Genomic DNA, 18,838 nt, shown 5'->3' with positions numbered 1-18,838 from the left:
GGGATACTGGTCGGGTACTCGCTCACCAGCAAAGCCTATCGAGTCTACAACAATAGGACTAAATTGATTGAAGAGTCCTCTGATGTAGCTTTTGAAGAAATCCCTAAATCAAATGATCAATCAAGGGATGTAGGAGAAATTCAACTTGAACTTAGAAATCTAAGTTTGAATGATCAAAATGAAGAAAGAGTCGAGGTTGACTCTGATGACGATGGGCAAAGGCAACAAAGGGCTCCGGTTGATCCCTTGCCTGATATTGAGTCCTTGCCTGTGCCTAGTGAGACCATTCATGAGGCTCCACCAACACCAAGACAATCTAGGATAATCACTAGTCATCCCCAAGACCAAATTATGGGAGATATCCAACAAGGGGTTAGGACTAGGTCATTCTTTAGAAATGAGTCTAATGAAGTCGCATTGATTTCAGAGATTGAACCAAAATTAGTTGATGAGGCATTGCGCGATCCTGATTGGATCATAGCTATGCAAGATGAGTTAGGTCAATTTGAAAGGAGCCAAGTGTGGGACTTAGTTCCTAGACCTAAGAAGACCACCATTATTGGAACTAAATGGGTCTTCAAAAATAAGTTAAATCAAAAGGGCGAAGTTGTAAGAAACAAGGCAAGACTTGTAGCCAAGGGCTATAGTCAAGTCGAAGGTCTCGATTATGATGAGACTTATGCTCCCGTGGCCGATTAGAATCCATTAGATTGATGCTAGCTTTTGCTGCACATAGAGGTTTCAAGCTCTATCAAATGGATGTTAAATCTGCCTTCTTAAATGGCTTCATTAAAGAAGAGGTCTATGTTGAACAACCCCCGGGGTTTGTGAGTACCGAAGCTCCAAACCACGTATACAAGCTCAAGAAAGCTCTTTATGGGCTTAAACAAGCACCTCGAGCTTGGTACGAAAGGCTGTCAACTTATTTACTAGAAAAGGGCTTTGTAAGAGGTCAAATAGACCCAACACTATTTCTGCGTAGAGATGGTGAAAATATTTTTGTAGCCCAAGTATATGTCGATGACATAATTTGTGGCTCAAATAACAAGGGCTATTTGAATGAATTTATTTCTCACATGGAAAGTGAGTTTGAGATGAGTCTAGTAGGAGAATTGACATTCTTCCTTGGACTTGAAATCAAACAAACTCGAGATGACATTTATGTCCATCAGACGAAATACACTCAAGAGATGCTTAGAAAATTCAATATGAGTGACTCTAAGGAAATGTCCACTCCAATGGCGACAAGCACTCGCCTTGGCAATGATGAGAGTGGAAAACCAATTGATCTAACGCAATATAGAAGCATGATTGGAAGTCTTCTATATCTCACAGCTAGTCGACCAGACATACTTTTTGCTGTGGGCATGTGTGCTAGATATCAAGTCTGTGCCAAGGAATCTCATTTAATTGCAGTTAAGAGAATATTGAGATACCTTAAGGGCACAATTCGAGTAGGTCTATGGTACCCTCGTACAGAGTCTTTTGACTTGATAGGCTATACCGATTCCGATTATGCTGGGTGCAAACTGGATCGGAAAAGCACTAGTGGGGGTTGCCAATTTTTAGGTTCATCATTAGTTAGTTGGTCAAGTCGGAAGCAACATTGTGTGGCTCTCTCCACGACCGAGGCTGAATACATTGCCATGGGAGAGAGTGTATCACAATTGTTGTGGATGATTCACACTCTAGAGGATTATGGACTTTCCTATAAGGGTGTACAAGTGCTATGTGACAACATTAGCACGATCAACCTAACTAAAAATCCAGTCCATCATTCGAGGACCAAACACATTGAGGTGCGTCATCACTTCATAAGAGATCACGTAGCTAGGGGAGACATTGTGCTCACATATGTGGAGTCAAAGTCAAACCTAGCCGACATTTTCACCAAACCCCTTCCGGAGAATGAATTTAGTTATTTAAGGAGGGAGTTGGGAATGTGTTTGGCTCCTTAGGTCATTAGAACTTCATCATGATCAATAAGGACTATTAAAATGACAAGAGTAATTGGGACAATAATTTGGGCAACTTGGGAACATCTCACACAAACTATAAGGTTTAACAAAATATTTTTGTTTGCTAGAAATGGGGTGAGATGCTAGGATCAACCCAATTATTCAAAATGTATCATGCATCCCTTGAATAATTAGGTTGAAGAGACATTAATTGAGTATGGGGAACACCATTACATAATTCATGTGTAATTGGTTCCTTGATCTTACTCATATATTCCAATCAAGGAATCTTGGTTGGACTTTTGCCTAGAAGTTATCCAATTATAGTTGATGGTTGATTTGTTGATTGATACTTTTGATTGATACTTAACATACCTTGATTGAAAATTAGGACAAGTTGTTTATATTTTGACAAACTTGAAACTGATCATAGCAATCCTAGGTCTTAACTAATACCTTGGTTCACGATAGGTAATAGTTTTATAAGGTTCTCTAAGATTGGAACTCTAAGATTCCAAATGTCTGAGTTTTTGGGTTTTGAAGTCTGAAACTTTCGGGCTCTAAACAAGCTCAGGCCATAAGAGTTCAGTTTTTGAACACAATTGTGGGTGTTGATCCTTAGGTTCTAGGTTATGAATTTGGGAGGTTCTGAATTCTTGGTTGTTGAACTTTTCAAAATTCTCGATCAACAACGGCTCAAAAATTTCAGTTACTGAAATCAGAATTTCAGGATTATCAGACACTGATCGGTCCAGGGACCGATCAGGTCGATATCTGATCGGTCTGCAGACCGATCAGGGGTTCTGAAACGTATCGCTAGCTACTGATCGACCTCTGATCGGTCCGGGGACCGATCAGGAGGTTCCCTGATCGGTCTCCACGACCGATCAGGAGGTTCTGGCACGCATCCACCTCTGATCGGTCCGGGGACCGATCAGGAGATACTGGGTCGGTCTGTCGACCGATCCAGAACGAATCCATAACTCTTCGGTCAGTTCTATGGTTCGCAGGAAGGCTACCTGATCGGTCTCCACGACCGATCAGAGAGTTTCCTGATCGGTCTCCACGACCGATCAGAGAGTTTCCTGATCGGTCTGGGGGACCGATCAGACCTCTTTGGGCGTTAAAATCGATACTGATCAGACGACCGTCCGATCAGATCTCACTGTGCACTATCCCCTCATTAAATCCTCCCGACCTCCTCTCTTCCCGATCTTCTTCCTTTTCCAAAACCCTAGCCGACCGACTCATAACCTAGCCGACGCTCCTCTTTTCCTCCTGTCTTCTCGACCCATCATCTTCTAAAAGCCGAAGGTTACAATGGCGCCCAGGTAACTCTTCTTCCTCCCGAGATTTGTTCATTCTTAGCTGTTTAGCTTCTTTTCACATTTTCTCTATGTGTGTTGTCTCGGTTCTCTCTGTGTGGTCTCGGTTCTCTCTATGTGGCTCCCGTGGACTCCCATTTGTCCCGACCGTGTCCAAATCCTTATCTATCTAGGAAGAAAGCAGTCGGTGAGGGTTCTTCTAAGTCCCTAGCTGAGAAAACCAAGTCTCTTGCTCCCTCTCGACCCCAACCAGCTAGTTCCAGTAGATTCCCAAACCGCCAGTCTGAGCAAGCTTTTCAACAAAGGACATTCAAATTACTCCCTTGTAGGTCCGTGGATAGAAAATTCATGGACGAATTTTGCCCACAAGTGTCCGAAATCATAGCATACTACAAACTCGATTCACTAGTCTACTTGGAACGGGATATCAACTATGACTTGGTCTCTGAGTTCTATAATAACCTTCATGAGACTAATGATCAAGGTTTTAAAACAAGAGTTGCTAAGCGGACTCTTGATTTCAGTATCTCATCTTTCTTTGAGTATCTCAATTGTCGGAGGTGTTCCGGTGATGTCTTTTCGATATTTCCTGACTTACCAGATCAGTTACTTCCACCGTTTGATATCTCACCTGACGATATATATGAGTACTTCTTCAGACAGCCTAGACAAGGGCTAGATGAGCTAGATGTTGACTTCCCTACTTTTGCAGCCTTGAGATTATCTCCTCAAGATTACATTCTTTTTAAAATTGTCACGAACTGCCTTCTACCTATCACATCTAAACCATTATCTGAGATCCGATCATATCATTGTCTTATGCTTTATGGTTTGCGTCGGCGTCTCGATTTTGATATCATGTCGAACATCTACTCCTCGATCATATCATATTCTCAGCCTAGCGGCTTCACTATTTATATGCCTTATGGGCATATAATTACTGATTGGCTTGAGTCCCTTCAGGTTGATGTCTCTAAGGGTAGAATAATCAAAATGGTCAGGCAGGATTGCCGACTTGGGAAACGGGCATTTTCCAAGTCTGGAATCATAGGGCAAAATGGGGATGTTCAGTGGAAGGATGGGAGAGCTTTAGGTGAGTTACCACGGGGACCTCCACGACAGGTTGCAGCTGCTCCTGTTGCTGCTCCTCCTGCTGACATTGGCGAGGCGGATCCAGACCTGCGCTGGCAGATCACTGAGTTGGAGAGCCGATTTGATCGTCACGAGGAGATGGTGGCTGCTGAGTTCGATGGACTACGCATACGAATTGACCAGCGCTACGATGACCTGCACGGGCATATTGACCAGCGCTTCGATGATATGCGCAGTCATCAGGTGGTGATACAGTAGTTGCTACTCGGATGGATGGCACGCTACCCCGCCTCCGCAGTCTTACCCAGGCTATTCATCCTTCGGCATGCCGCCTCAGGATTTCACCCCTCCTGCCGATGATGGTGATATTCCTCAGTGTGAGGATGTTGATTGATACAGTTTGTTTGTTGGCTGTCTGTATTTTGGATGTTATTTGTTAGTCTTTATGACTGACCTGGATGTTTGCACTTCTGATGCTACTCCTGTATTTATGCTACTCCGTTTTCTTTTTGCTTGCTCTTTATTATGCTTCATTTTCTATTGGATATTAATATGTTGTTCACTTGCATGTCCTGTTTGTCCTTTATCTCTTTATCACTGTCTCGTAATACACTTAGAGGCATTTTGGGGGATTAAGAAAGAAAACAGTATGGGTTAAGGGGGAGTCTTTTAACATTTTCTTACTTGGTTCGCACCTTTTCGGTGTTTGACAAAGGGGGAGAAGGTAACTAAGTTTAGAATTAAATGAAAGTTTGAGTTAGGGGGAGAATCATGAGTCTCCTATTCTTACATGGTACTGTATCTGTCTTAGGGGGATGATTCTCCTATTCTTACATGGTACTGTATCTGTCTTAGGGGGAGGATCTTGATTTCCCTAAAATTATGAAAATTTGAACAATTCTGATCTAAACTTAAATCGTGTTGTCAAACAACAAAAAGGGAGAGATTGTTGATACAGTCTGACCTGGCTGTTGTTTTGATGTTGACACTGATTTAAGTTTGTATCAGATATTAATTTAACTCAGAATGACTACTGATCGAGGTTGATCAGTTGGGAGGGAAAGTCCTGGTGAGTGAAGCCAGGCAAGGGAAATCCAGATGGGTCAAGGTTGACCAGACATCTGGTAAAAAGTCCAAGCAGGGAGCTTGGCACGGGAAAAGTCCAAGTATGGTGACTTGGCACAGAATGGTCAGAGAGGGCTCGGTAGCTCGTTCTCTGGACCGGATGAGGTCGGAGAGGGCTCGGTAGCTCGTTCTCCGGACTAGGTCAGAGAGGGCTCGGTAGCTCGGTCTCGGGACCAGAAAGACCTCAGGGTTTCGGGCTGGAAAGCTGCAAAACTCACTCGGTAGCATTGGATCGGTCTACAGACCGATCCAGTGATACCTTGGTCGTCTGGATCGGTCTGCAGACCGATCCAGTGATACTCCAAGATCACTGATCGGTCGGGTGACCGATCAGTAACCACACAGACTTTCTGTGGGTTATCTGATCGGTCTGGTGACCGATCAGTAACCACACAGAAGTACTCTGTGGGTTATCCGATCGGTCTACAGACCGATCAGAAAGAAGTGATCAGAAACGCTGAGAAAGCGTGGAACGGTCTGTGGACCGATCCACACATAGTATGATCGGTCCACAGACCGATCAGGATCTTCCCGGACCGATCTCCTGATCGGTCCAGAAACCTATGGATCGGTCTGCTGACCGATCCACAGTGATGTCGCATGTCTCCTGCTACTTCTCTGAGATTTCTGACTCATTTTTGATGCATCTGATCTAACATCTGCTTGTGAGCTTTTTGAGTTACAGGCTGCAGGTACCATGGTGATGTTTGAATTCAAATCAATGACTATCAAAGGAATAAAACAAAATGGTTTTTCTACTGGTTATCGCTGCAAATTGTGCAAAAGAAGCGTCAACGTTCACTGGCTTGTTCAGTTGGCTCACTGGCTGCGATCAGCTTGATTCTTCCTTATTGGTTCGAGCTCAGAGACACCAGTGAAGACCAAGGATGGTATTGGTGTGAGTTCAGATGAGGAAGAAGCGTGATTGGCGACGCCTGGTTTGGCGACAGTGATACGCTACTGGTTTGCAGTGATTCGATGTAGGCAAACGCAGTGAAGAAAGCAGAGAAATAAGAAGGAGGAAGAGGAGAGGATGAAAAAAATACTCAAAAAAAACTCTCTCTGTCGTTCAAGCAAGAGGCTGTGCGTTTTTGTTGAGCTCTTGGCTGATTCCTCCTGTAGTTGTTTTTCTGCTTCGTGGCTGTAAGTTAAATTGTTCAATCCTTTAGCCACACTCTGTAAGTAATTGTGCTTCACTTTCAAATCTACTCTTGTGATCTTTGTGGAGAGGTTACTCCACCGAGAAGGAGGATCTTTAGCCGGAATTTATCCGGGGTGCGATCTACCGAAGATCAAGGAGTCGTCCACCTTACGGACACGCCGAGGAGTAGGGGCAAGTTATCCCCGAACCTCGTAAATCCTAGTGTTAGTGTGCTTATGTTTTTCTCTCCTTTAGTTGTCTAATTTCGCTGTGCTAACGATTATCTGTGTAGAAGTTTTCGTTTAAGTTTTTAAAGGAGCTATTCACCCCCCCTCTAGCCATCTAAGATCCCAACAATCTAGCGTCTTCCATCCTCTCAGATCGGATGCAGGTTGCGTTCCCACAAACAACGCCAAATATGATCCTGTCTGATAGTCGAGGTGACGGAAGATAGGGATGTGGCACTCCGGTTGACCGTGTGTTGACATCGCGCGACCCTACAACCATAATTGCGTCAGTACTGAGCCAGGGAAGGGGTCCCGCCCGTTGGTCCTCCGACGCTCAAGTCAATCACCAGCAGTGTGTGTAAGCAAAGCAAAGTAACGAACAGTAGCAACAACAGTCACTACTAGAATTAAGGTCTTTAAGGACACATATAAATGCCCTTATAGTATACTTTTAGTGACACTGAAGCTATGGTGACATCATCAAAAAATGTATTGAAATGCGGTGTTAGCATAAACCCTCTAGTATTCCTGACATTTGTATAATGTCATTATAAAATATTTATGCTAACTTCAAAAGTGTCTTAAATATAAGAATATAATGACAATAAAAAATGTTACGAAAAAATATTTCATGGACATTTATGCATGTCTTTTTATTATCTAAATAAGGACAAATATAAATGTCACCTAAACTAATTTATATTGACAATTATAAATGTTTTAAATTTTTATATAAGGACAATAAAATATGTTAGTAATGATAATTTATAAAGATATTTTAAACTGTCATCTTATATAATCTATAATGACATTATTAAATGTTAATTATTATATTTTATAAAAACATTAAATAGAAACATTTAGAATACCCCACAATAAATTACTAATATTTATTCAGAATACAAAACATTCATCACATAATAGAAAAAGTTACACATCATCACAATTCACCACAATAAGAATAGAAATATTTTATATCCAAAATATCTAATTCATTCACCATATCATCACAATTCATCCCATCATCATAAAAGTACAAATGCAATACTAATGTAAAAATATTGAATCCAATGCTAACTAAATACTAATAAATCATTAAGTTTTAAAACTAACAAAGTCTTATAAAATAAAAACTCAACTAATTTACTATCAACCATCTTCAACCATCATATGCAAAATCCAAGTACCTGTCACCTACAAATAAAATCAATAAATTTGTATAAGTAAATTAAATAATGAAAATATAAACCTAATAAACATAATTTAAAAGATTGAAAATCATACCAAACGAGAAAAATATAAAGTATCATTCTATATGCACTAATAGAAATCTTCGCTTATTGTCAACTGCAAATACATTTCATATTTATTTAAAATTTTAATAACAAGATAAATATAAAAAATTAATATTATTTCACTAAAAGGTTTAAATCATACCAGATGACAAGGCCAAGCTATCATTCCTCCAAGTGGATCCTCAAACCTTTGTAAAAGATCACAAGGTATAATTAAATTTGTGCTTGATTGTTCAGAAACCTTTGTTTCTAACATTGTAATATGTTGACCTTGTTTTTTGATTTGTTCATTCATCTATTCTAACTTTGCATTCTGTTTCATAACTAGTCGATTGCATGTGCCACGACTAGGAACTACTCCCCATAAATCAGATGGGCTAATACCATCACCAAGCATACGTACTCGACCATGTTTATCTGGTCCCATGATTTGAGCAAATATATTATTCGGGCTCACTTGATCATTACAAATATATCATTGTTTGACTCTGTCACTTCCAACTCTAGTTTCTCCAGAGCAGCTTGCCTTTCTTCAAGCTTAATCTGTATATTAAAAAGATAGGTGCTTGAGTCAAAGAAAAGAAATTTGAAAGGACATTATGACAACCATCATATGATACATATAGAAACAAACTTGAGAATCATGGATGAATTCACAATATACCTTGAATTTAAGATCAACTATTAAACTAGTACAGATGAAGGGAAAGTAGAGACTTAAGTATTGAACAATTAAAATTTGAGAGCTTATTTCAAAGGGCAGCATTGAACAATACAACATAACAGGATTGTGCTTCATATTAGGTGTGACAGTGATGGAGACTTAAGTATTCAACTGAACGAATGACAACGTTGGCTTTGAGACCTGTGACAACTTGATGTAAATTGAATTTTATAGTCACAAAACAAGACCTGTGGAGACCAGCATACTAGAAAAGTTTTTTTAATCAAGTTTTTAAATACATGCCTATCTTAAAAGGAATTAGATCCATAACAACAAACTTATACTCTCCAACAAATAAAATTTAACGATAGAAAGAATGGGACCATGTGTATACAAAGTTAAGTACCTCCGTATTAGTTAGCTACAGTCTCTTAAAGCTTCATCTTTTTCCAGAAATTTTGTTTGAAGTTCTTCAAATTGTTCCCTCAACATTTTTAACTCTTCACCATTCTTAACGAGTTCTTCAGACAACAATGAGGTTGATGAAAAACTTGATAAACCAGAAATAACATCTAGTTTATCCGGTTCCTTATTTGCAACATCATCTCCATGATCAAAACATTTTTTAGTTGAATGTGGCTGAGCTACCTTTCCGTTTTGATCAACAACTTGCATTTTGACAATGAGAATTACCCTAGTCAAATAATTCTAATATCACTGATATCTTTACTATGGCAACTCAGAAGATCAAAGAAAGAACATCTTTTGAATTATAAGAAAAAGGGTATTGTTTGGCAAGAACTGAGAAGCTGACAAATATATATAAAAAACATTTAGTAAAGCAGTGTAATTCTCAAGACAATCTGTCCGATTAGAAAATTGAATGCTAAAACAACAGTTACGATTGCAAATGAAGCTACACCATCTCGATTACATCCTTAATCTACTTGTTTATTTATCCCGTTGATCATGTTAACACTTAGGTAGTTAACAATAGTAACTAGACTTTTGCATATGACATCCTTTTCCCATATCATAAATGTCCGTTGGGAGGAAATTAGTCCCACCGGCCGACATCTAGTTTTAGAGTTCATGATTAATATTGCAATAAAGCATCAGAAACCAACCGAAAAAAGGAATAATTGAGAAAAATTTACTGCAGGAGAAAATTGGTTAGGAACAATTTCAGGCAGATAAAAATGAATGAAAAAAAAAACAAAGGTCAAGGACGTTGCAGCAAAATTAGTTTTTCCTTTCATCGGAAGTTACCATTAGACTAAAATGCTAAGCTATCGGGAAAGTTATAGAGTATTGATCTATGAAACATAAGAACAACAATGAGCAAATTTTGAAAAGGGATACGATGCAAAAAGGCATCACCTTTCTCAGTTGAGTGGGCGTGTACACCACTGACACCCGCCGTCTAAATGAAGGATTCGGCTTCCGATCCTACCACAAATCCAGAGAATGGGTGAGAGGAGATAGCGATAGCAAGTTAGGGAGGAGAAAATGAGAGGAAGGACGACAAGGATGAGTGAGCGTGGGTGAGAGGAGCAGGCGACGGTGAAAGCAGATTAGGGAGCCACGACGATGAGAATGGGTTAGGGAGAAGAAGGGCAAAATCACGGTGGAGGCAATGCTGTGGAGGAATGTGGCGACATGCGATGGAGGCCGGCGGCAGCACAGGTATGTGTGAGCATGGGTGAGAGGAGCGGTGACGGTGAGAGCGGATTAGGAAGGAGAAAGGGAGAGGAGCGATGACGATGAAAATAGATTAGGGAGGAGAACGGGAGAGAAGCGGCGACGACAGGGAAGAGAAAGGGAGAGGAGCGACGGCATCGTGAGGACTTAGCGTTAGGTTAGGGTAGGGCAAAAATGAAAAGATGACTAAATTATGTTATTATTAGGATGGCATATGGTGACATCGATTAAATCTGTCACTATATATTGTCTAAAATGATATTTTTATATTTAAAATAATTTTTTTTGGTAAATGTCATTAAAAAATATTTATAGTGACATTTAAAATTAAATGTCACGAAGAAAGTGTCGTAATATGTTATTTTTCTAGTAGTGAGTAGATTATCGCATACCTCCGTTGAAGCTTGGACCTCCTTTACATAGGGCTCCTGTAGCGCGCATGCACGTTTCCCAAGACATGCATGCTTCTCGAAGCTTTCTCTGAAAAGATGTATCAATAAAGTGCCCCTGACACAATACCTTAACGAGTCGTGCATATATCTGAAGTGATAGTGGAAGCTTATGTCGTACGATCTTCTGTCTAAACCAACCGCCGACCATGTCGCCTGTTAGTGACACATGCCTCCAAAAAGATAATATCCAGCTAGCAGTGTCTTTTACTAGGCCGAGCGGGATGGCCGTTCGGCTCAGGTTCTCACTTTCTGCTCGGATGAGTGTACTATTTGGCCAAGCGGGAAGCCGCTCGACGTGCCCTTACAGATACCTAGTCTTTCTGAGCGTCGGAAGCTTGGAACTTCGTCGAGCTATTATGATGTCGGATTAGGTATTCATTTTCCCAATCAGACGAGCAGATTGTCCGAGCGCCCAGTGATATAGGGGTGTTTGACCACCTTGACTCTGAACTCCACCGTGACACTGACCTTCAGAGGGATGAGTCCCTCCTTATCATCGCTTGACCACCTTAACTCTGAACTTGACACTGACCTTCCGAGGGATGAACTCCTCTTTATAATCATATCAATATTAAATTTTAAAATTTAAAAAATTATAACGTTTGATTTAAATTGAACCACGGACGAACGATCCTTTTGATAAAAAATGACGATTCAATGAAAAGGGACATCTTCTTATTTTTGTCCTTTTAAATTTGTATAAAATAAAATAAGATAATTATAAAATTTTAAAATTAGAAAGTAAAAAAAATAGGAAATATGTTGTTTATATTTAGTTAGTTTGGATGTTGTTCAAGCTTGTCGTAGTCGAGTGTGACCTACTCTTTTGGCATATTCACATTCAGAAAAAAAATAAAAATAATAATTTTAATTAGTCTCATGCATTATTTTTAGGGTAATCGATTTGGTTCCAGAGAAATTTTTTATTGATCAATAAAATAAATTGAGAAATATACGTGATGATCATCTCAGAAGTTTAATATTTTTTGATTACACCCTTCATTAAAAGAATTTTTTTTTATAAATTCATCATAATTAAGATTCGAATCGTAAATATTTAAATAATAATTTAAATATCTTTTTGTGATATCATGATCGAAGACGGCATATTGACACTTAGATTTCCACTGCAGATGAAAATTTGACCAATATTAAAATTTTAGATAGGACAAAATTAAAAGATATCTCTAATTATGTGAATAATCAAAAAGGTCTTTCTCTTTTTTTTTTTTTAAAATAAAAAAATAAAAAAATAAAATAACGTCCCATAGCATTTTTCATATCAAACATACTCTTATTCTGTTGTGACACTTGTAATATAATTGCGTGTAAAACTTAATTTTATGAGGTGTTGCCACCGTGTAAAATTTAATTTAATTTAATAAAAAAATATATACATAAATCACTTTTATATTAAAAAAATCTTTATCAACTTTATTTGACTTCATCTAAATCGCGTTAACATGATAAAATTAACTATAAAAAATTTATAACAATCAATTAGTATTGCTACAATATTTTAAAGGCTAATAATTAACTGCTACATTACTATAGCAACAAATAATTGACTGCTATAATATTATAACAATTAATTAATTATTGTTATAATGAATTTAATCCTATTGAAGTGATTTTGATAACTTTGAGCCATTTTGATAAGATGGTAAATAACATTTTTATATAGAAGAAGTATTTCTTATAAAGAGATTGCCAAGTTGAATTATTTATTTTTACCTATTATAGCAATAGGTTATAGCAGTTTCTGTATAATCATTACAATAATATTGAAATATATAAGGATACGTTTGTATGAAAAACATGGTAAGATGTCCTTTTGATTTTTTTTTTTTAATATCTTATTAACAATTCATATAATTAGTAACACCCTTTTAAATTTTGTCAATTTATATAATTTATAAATGTTGTACTTAGCCCCTAATAGAGATGATAGTTTTTTCCACCCTTAAGAGTTTCCTAAGATAATCTTAAATATTACATTATTTATTTGATAAATAAAATTTACTATTTGAATATACATTCTATATGTACATATAATTTGATTATAAACTCAATTAATAAAGTATATAATACATAACATAGAAATTATAATTTGATTATAATTAGTGAGTATCTCTCATGGAGGGATTTATATACACCTCCATATGAGTTTGATAAGCAAGTTTAAATTCATACCCAATAAGTCAATCCGATCCATTAACAATAAGATTGGTTCAAAAATCAAACCATCTTGGTTCAAAAACTAAATCATCTTAGATTAAAACCAAACCAATTTGGGTTCATAACTAAACTAAACCAATTTTGTTTATTACTAAATCATAATGGATCCATCTCACTTAGAAGAGGCGTTAACCACTTGCACTTCCAGCCCGATAAGTATCTTTCATATTTGTCCTTCATCTTGTCCTACTAGATTCTTTCTCTCTCAACCTGAGAATTCAATTTCCGAACTTATTTTACATCTTTCAAATATACTCATAGTTCGTGTCATCCAATAGGTTTCTGATTATATTGGTTGTTTATAATTAACCATTTATTATAAATTAATCATAAGTGACACCTAGTAGTATATCATGATTTCCAATTTACCAAAAAAACATAATTAATCCCAAAACAAATATCAGTGTATTTGTTCCTTTCACTCATCTTATAACCACTTGGATAAAGGCATGATCTATATGTCAGTCTCCACCAGACTGACTATATCACACCTAACCCAAGTAATAGTTATAAGATCGTTGCGTAAGAGGAGCGTGAATAACACTCGTGGCTTTCACGTGTTTTGTTTGAAAAACTCGGAGAGATAAGAGGCAGCAAAATAAAGAGAAGAAAAATAAGCAATCGTTAACACACCAAGATTTACTTAGTTCGAAACCTATGACGACTCCTATTCTAAGGCTCACACGTGAGAGTGCTTTCGTTGGACAATCACTAATAGCTCGAATAAGATTACAAATTTGAATTACAATAGCCATAAAATAAAATCACCGACAATAAGAGAATTAGCATAAATTCATTCGTCAATTGTCGGAGTAGGGTTTAGGCATCATCGAGTCGTTTCCAGAGCAGCACGCAACAGCAAAAGATGTTTGAAATGATGTATTTGAGGTGATGGTTGAATCCTCCTTTTATAGCCCACTCCGAGTGCCTAGAACCTCCCCTAGGCGCCCCACAAGGCTGAAGTGGCATGCTCTCGTTGAAACTCGATTCGATAAAACATATCCATCTCTAGGCACCCGGACCACCCCTGGGCACCTGGATTGTGTTGTAGTTTGAACAATCAAAGTTCACCAGCTCAACAAGAAGATGAAGTTTTAGCTGTCCAATGCTTGGAGCAACTGCGGGCGCTCGGATTGCCAGGGCACCTGGCTAGGCACCGTCAGGAGGTGCCTCTTCACCGAAGCCTTCTCGGGTGTCCAGACCAGCTTTTTGCTGAAAACCTCTTTCCTAAAAAATAAAGTTAGTCCAGACAATAAATAATATATATAAAGTATGATTTTGATAGCCTTCGGACTGTCCGATCTTGACTTTGAGTTTCATTGAAATTCTAGGTTGGACTAACGTCTACTGTTTCCTCTTCGGGGAATGTGTCCTCACCTACTCCTCTCAAGAGAAATTATCTTTTGCCAGACCAGTCCTCTAGACCGTTTGGATTTTTGCTCAGCATCTGAAACATCAGGACTTTTTGCTTGACGTCTGCTCCATAACTCGTCCAGTCTTCGACCTGGTGTCCGCGATCCCTACAATTTTCACCTAGCGTCCTTGACTCTAAAATTTCACCCAATGTCCTAAACCTGCCAAGACTTTACCCAGTCTCCCAGACCAGGACTTCGTTGCATAATCACAACTAGGACTTTCCACCTATCTAGTCTCAACTAGGACTTTTTCTTTGCCTAAGATCACTTAGGACTTTCTTGCAAACTCAATCACAATTTTTAGATCACATGACAACTTAACTTTTAAATCCTTTTGCCAATATCAAAATACAAGTTCGATCGTTCAGTGCTTCTTGTATAAGCAATCTCCCTCTTTTTGATTATGACAGTCTAATTCAAAAGTTAAATAAAATAATATAGCAATTTAGGGGGAAAATATAGTAATTTAATACTAAAGTAATTTAAACATTAAAAAAAGATTTAAAAACAAGCTTTTAAATTTAACTCTCCCTTAATTTATCACCCCCTTAACTTTCTCTCCCCCTTAACTTTTGACCATTCTCTCCCCGTTTGTAATTTATCAAAAATAATTTAGGGAGAACAGAAAATATTACTAAATTTAAACATTTTAGTTTTTTAAATACTAAGTTTTTGTTGATGTGAGCCTGCAAGTATATGAGTGTCGTCAAGTAATAAAAATATCGATCCTACAAGGATTATTGATTAAACACTAGTTGATTTCGCACAACAAATTCCCTAGACAAACAGAAGGTTGGTTGGAAGAGAGAGAGTAAGAGAAAGATTAAAGAGAATGAGAGAGAGAAGGAATAAGAGATGATCTTGGAAGGAGAAGGATGATAGATGCTAAGCTTTCAGTTTTGTTACGATGCTAGTTAATATTTCTATGCATTTTTCATCTACCTAACTCCATGATGGATTCTAACTAAAGCTTAGAACAACCCCCCACGTAGGTTGCATCGGAAAGTCTACCCAAGTTCTAACGTCATTAAGTAGAAAGGTAACCTAGGAAGTTCGGTTAAGAGAGAATCTCTGTCACTAGGACCCCCCAGTCATACGTTCCTAGATTACATAGTCACTTCCTAATGGTAGCACTATAGTATCTACTTCAATTAGAATGCCTTAACAAGAATAAATTCCTATATTAAGATTTTTTGACTCTAGAAAGTGGGTAAGTATTGATGCTTTCTATCACCAAGGGCATAATATATCTGGTTGAATGGGTATTGTAAAATACCGGAAAAATGGTGAATAATAATAAGGGAATTTTCCAGAATTTTTGGAAATTTTTCGAGAATTTTTCGAAGCTCGTATGGATGAATTTATGGGGATAAAAGTGGGCCCCGGGAAAAACCTGTTTAAGCTACCCATTTAAGTGAGGAAAAGTTATTTTTCTTTTCCTTTTCTTTTCCTTTTTCTTTTTATTTATTTCCTTCCTCTCCCCACCGAACCCGTGCGTGCCCTAACCCCCTTCGACGTCGTTTCTCCTCCCTTTTCTCTCGCGAGTGGTTTCTCTTCTTCTCCACTCTCCCTCTGCCGACAGCCGCTTCTCCCAATTCCTCTGTTTCTCCTCTTCCGACGGTCGCCTCCTTTGTGCCGAGCCCTAGCGCTGATCGCACCCACAGAGTTCCATTTTCCTCTGCCGACTCCTCTGTTGTCGGTGACGTGAGGCTTCTCTGTCTCTTTGCTTCCAGGCGCCGACAGCCGGCCACCGCGAGCCCTTTCCTTTGGTCGCCGAGCAGAGCCGCTCCTTCTTTGCCCTAGCCGACGCCACCACCGCCGTCTCCCTCTACTCTAGGTCTGGTCCTTGGGCACCGGTCGAAGCTTCCCTTTCTCCTAGCGCCAAGCAGCCGCGCTCTTGCCCTAGACTGGGTCCACGGCCGCCGGCGCCTCTTTCTTTCCAAGTAGTGAGGTGAGCAGTTTATCCTTGTTAATTTCTTGGATTTCAATCTTGATCAGATTAAGTAAATTCTTGGTGGTGTATCTGGTTTCTAGCAGCATTCCTCGTTGTTGTCCAACAACAACCCTAATACTACAGCTACTTCAATCCAGCAGCAATTAATCTTTGCTGGCAGTAACAACCCTAATATGGGCAGCAACTTTGTGATTGCAGCAGCAGGGAAAGCTCTGCCGTGAAGTATTCCAACAGCAAACCCTGACTTCCGACACAAAGCACGGCTGCGAATTGAGGTAACGGGTAGAAATTTGATATATGTGTTGAATTAGGACTAAATTGGGTAAGTTGCTATGATTGATTATGCTTATTGCAAGTCCTAATTCGAATGAATTAGTTAGAATTGATTGAGGAGTTAAATGATCTAATTAGGGTTTATAATTGGATCTGGATTTATGTTAGTTTCTCGGGGATTTGATTTAGCTAATTGATTTATATGTAATTAGCTAAACCTGGATATACATTGGTCTTACAGGACTGATTCGAGACGAGCGTCTTGACGTTGGATTTGACTGGATTGGACCTGCTATTGGAGGCGGGTACCTCTTGACTTATCTTTTATGATATTGTCAATTGGATATGCATAGTATTTTATAGCTACAAGCAATGATCATGTTTGCTTGTGGTATGTCACGGTTTGATAGCCATAGCATGTTCTATTTGTTGCTTGTTATATATCCATGTTTATACCTTGTGAATATTGTCATGAGTACCTTAGTTCCTAGAGTAAGCGGCATACCATGCTTTACTGAGTTTAGGACTAGACTCTGGATTTTTTTTTATCATCTGACATGTGTATCTATATTTTTATATCATACCTGATCTGTATACCTAGACCTTTTGCTTTGATCCATGTACATTGTTGGTACATATTTTATGGAGGTGGATATGTTCAGGACCTAGGTTGTTATACCATAGAGGACCTGTATACCCTAGATCTGTGGATTTGACTTACTTGTACTAGGGTACACATTTTATATATATATATGTGGATTTGGTTCAAGATATTGTCATGCTTAGTTTCATGCACCATACGCATGATTGCATGCTGCGTGATAGACTGCTCCATTATTGTAGAGCATATCGCCAATTTCATCACTGTTCGGTGCTCCGTTGGTCGGCTCATGGGTAGCGTGGCGCAGCGTGGTAGCACGTCAGTTTTGCTTTATTCGGTGCTCCGTTGGTCCGCTCATGGGTAGTGTGATGCAGCATGGTAGCACGTCAGGGATCCCTTTCCGTCATGGTGTACCGGGAGATGAGAGCATTGCGCTCCCCCATTTATGGTTTGGGGTAGGAGTATGTGTGTACTCCGACAGCATCCCGTCCATTCGGCCACTCATCAGGAGCAGTGACGTCAGAGTGCACGGTTGTCACAGCCCTACCTACTCATTCTCACCATTGTGTGTGTGAGATGACTGACTGGCGTCAGGGGTGACCATGTCATTGACATCATATGCATTTATTGCATTTATTGCATTTATCTGCTTGTGTTTGCTGCACTTATATGCTGTATTTTGGTGGATGCATTTGTTTGAGATGCATACAGGAGGCATATTGTGTATCTGGTTTGACAGCCCTTTTGTACTGGATAGGAGTTCCCGGTGAGTACAGCTTCCTCAGTTACCTTTCATTTTTGCATATCTCCTATATATAATTAGGAAGTTGTATTCCATGTTTATTGTTGTTAGATATATCTTACTAGACATGTCTATTGGTATTCGCTGAGTTGTTGAACTCACCCCCGTGGACACTATCTTTTTCAGGTACCAGGTTGGTTTTGGTGTCGCTTGGAGTATCCTGTCTGCTGGTCCCCATGTCACCTCAGAAGATCTGTCTTCGTTGTTGTCCATTTGTACTTTGGTATTTGTGTATCTAGCTTGTGTTTTGGTTTTATTTTCGGAGTGGTGCTTTGTGGTGTGGTGTAAGCCTAGCCGGCTAGCATGTCATATATTTTGGGTTTCTATCGTTTTTCTGCTGTGTTTTGGATTTTTGTTCCAACCGAGTGGGCTGATGATATAAACTGCGTGGATGACTTTGTGTTATATTTTTATTACTGTTATTGTTCCGGCCGTGTTGGCCGAGGTATATGTGGCCCGGAGGGCTTTGTATAAATGTTTCAGATTGTCACCCGTACAGGGGAGGTGTTGTCGAAATTTCTTCGGACAGGGACTCCCTCGGGGCGTGACAGGTATCCTCTTTCACTAAGGATCCC

The sequence above is a fragment of the Zingiber officinale genome, chromosome 1A (genome assembly GCF_018446385.1).
Source record: "Zingiber officinale cultivar Zhangliang chromosome 1A, Zo_v1.1, whole genome shotgun sequence".
In the NCBI taxonomy this organism is placed as follows: Eukaryota; Viridiplantae; Streptophyta; class Magnoliopsida; order Zingiberales; family Zingiberaceae; genus Zingiber; species Zingiber officinale.
This window is presented reverse-complemented; position numbering follows the sequence as displayed.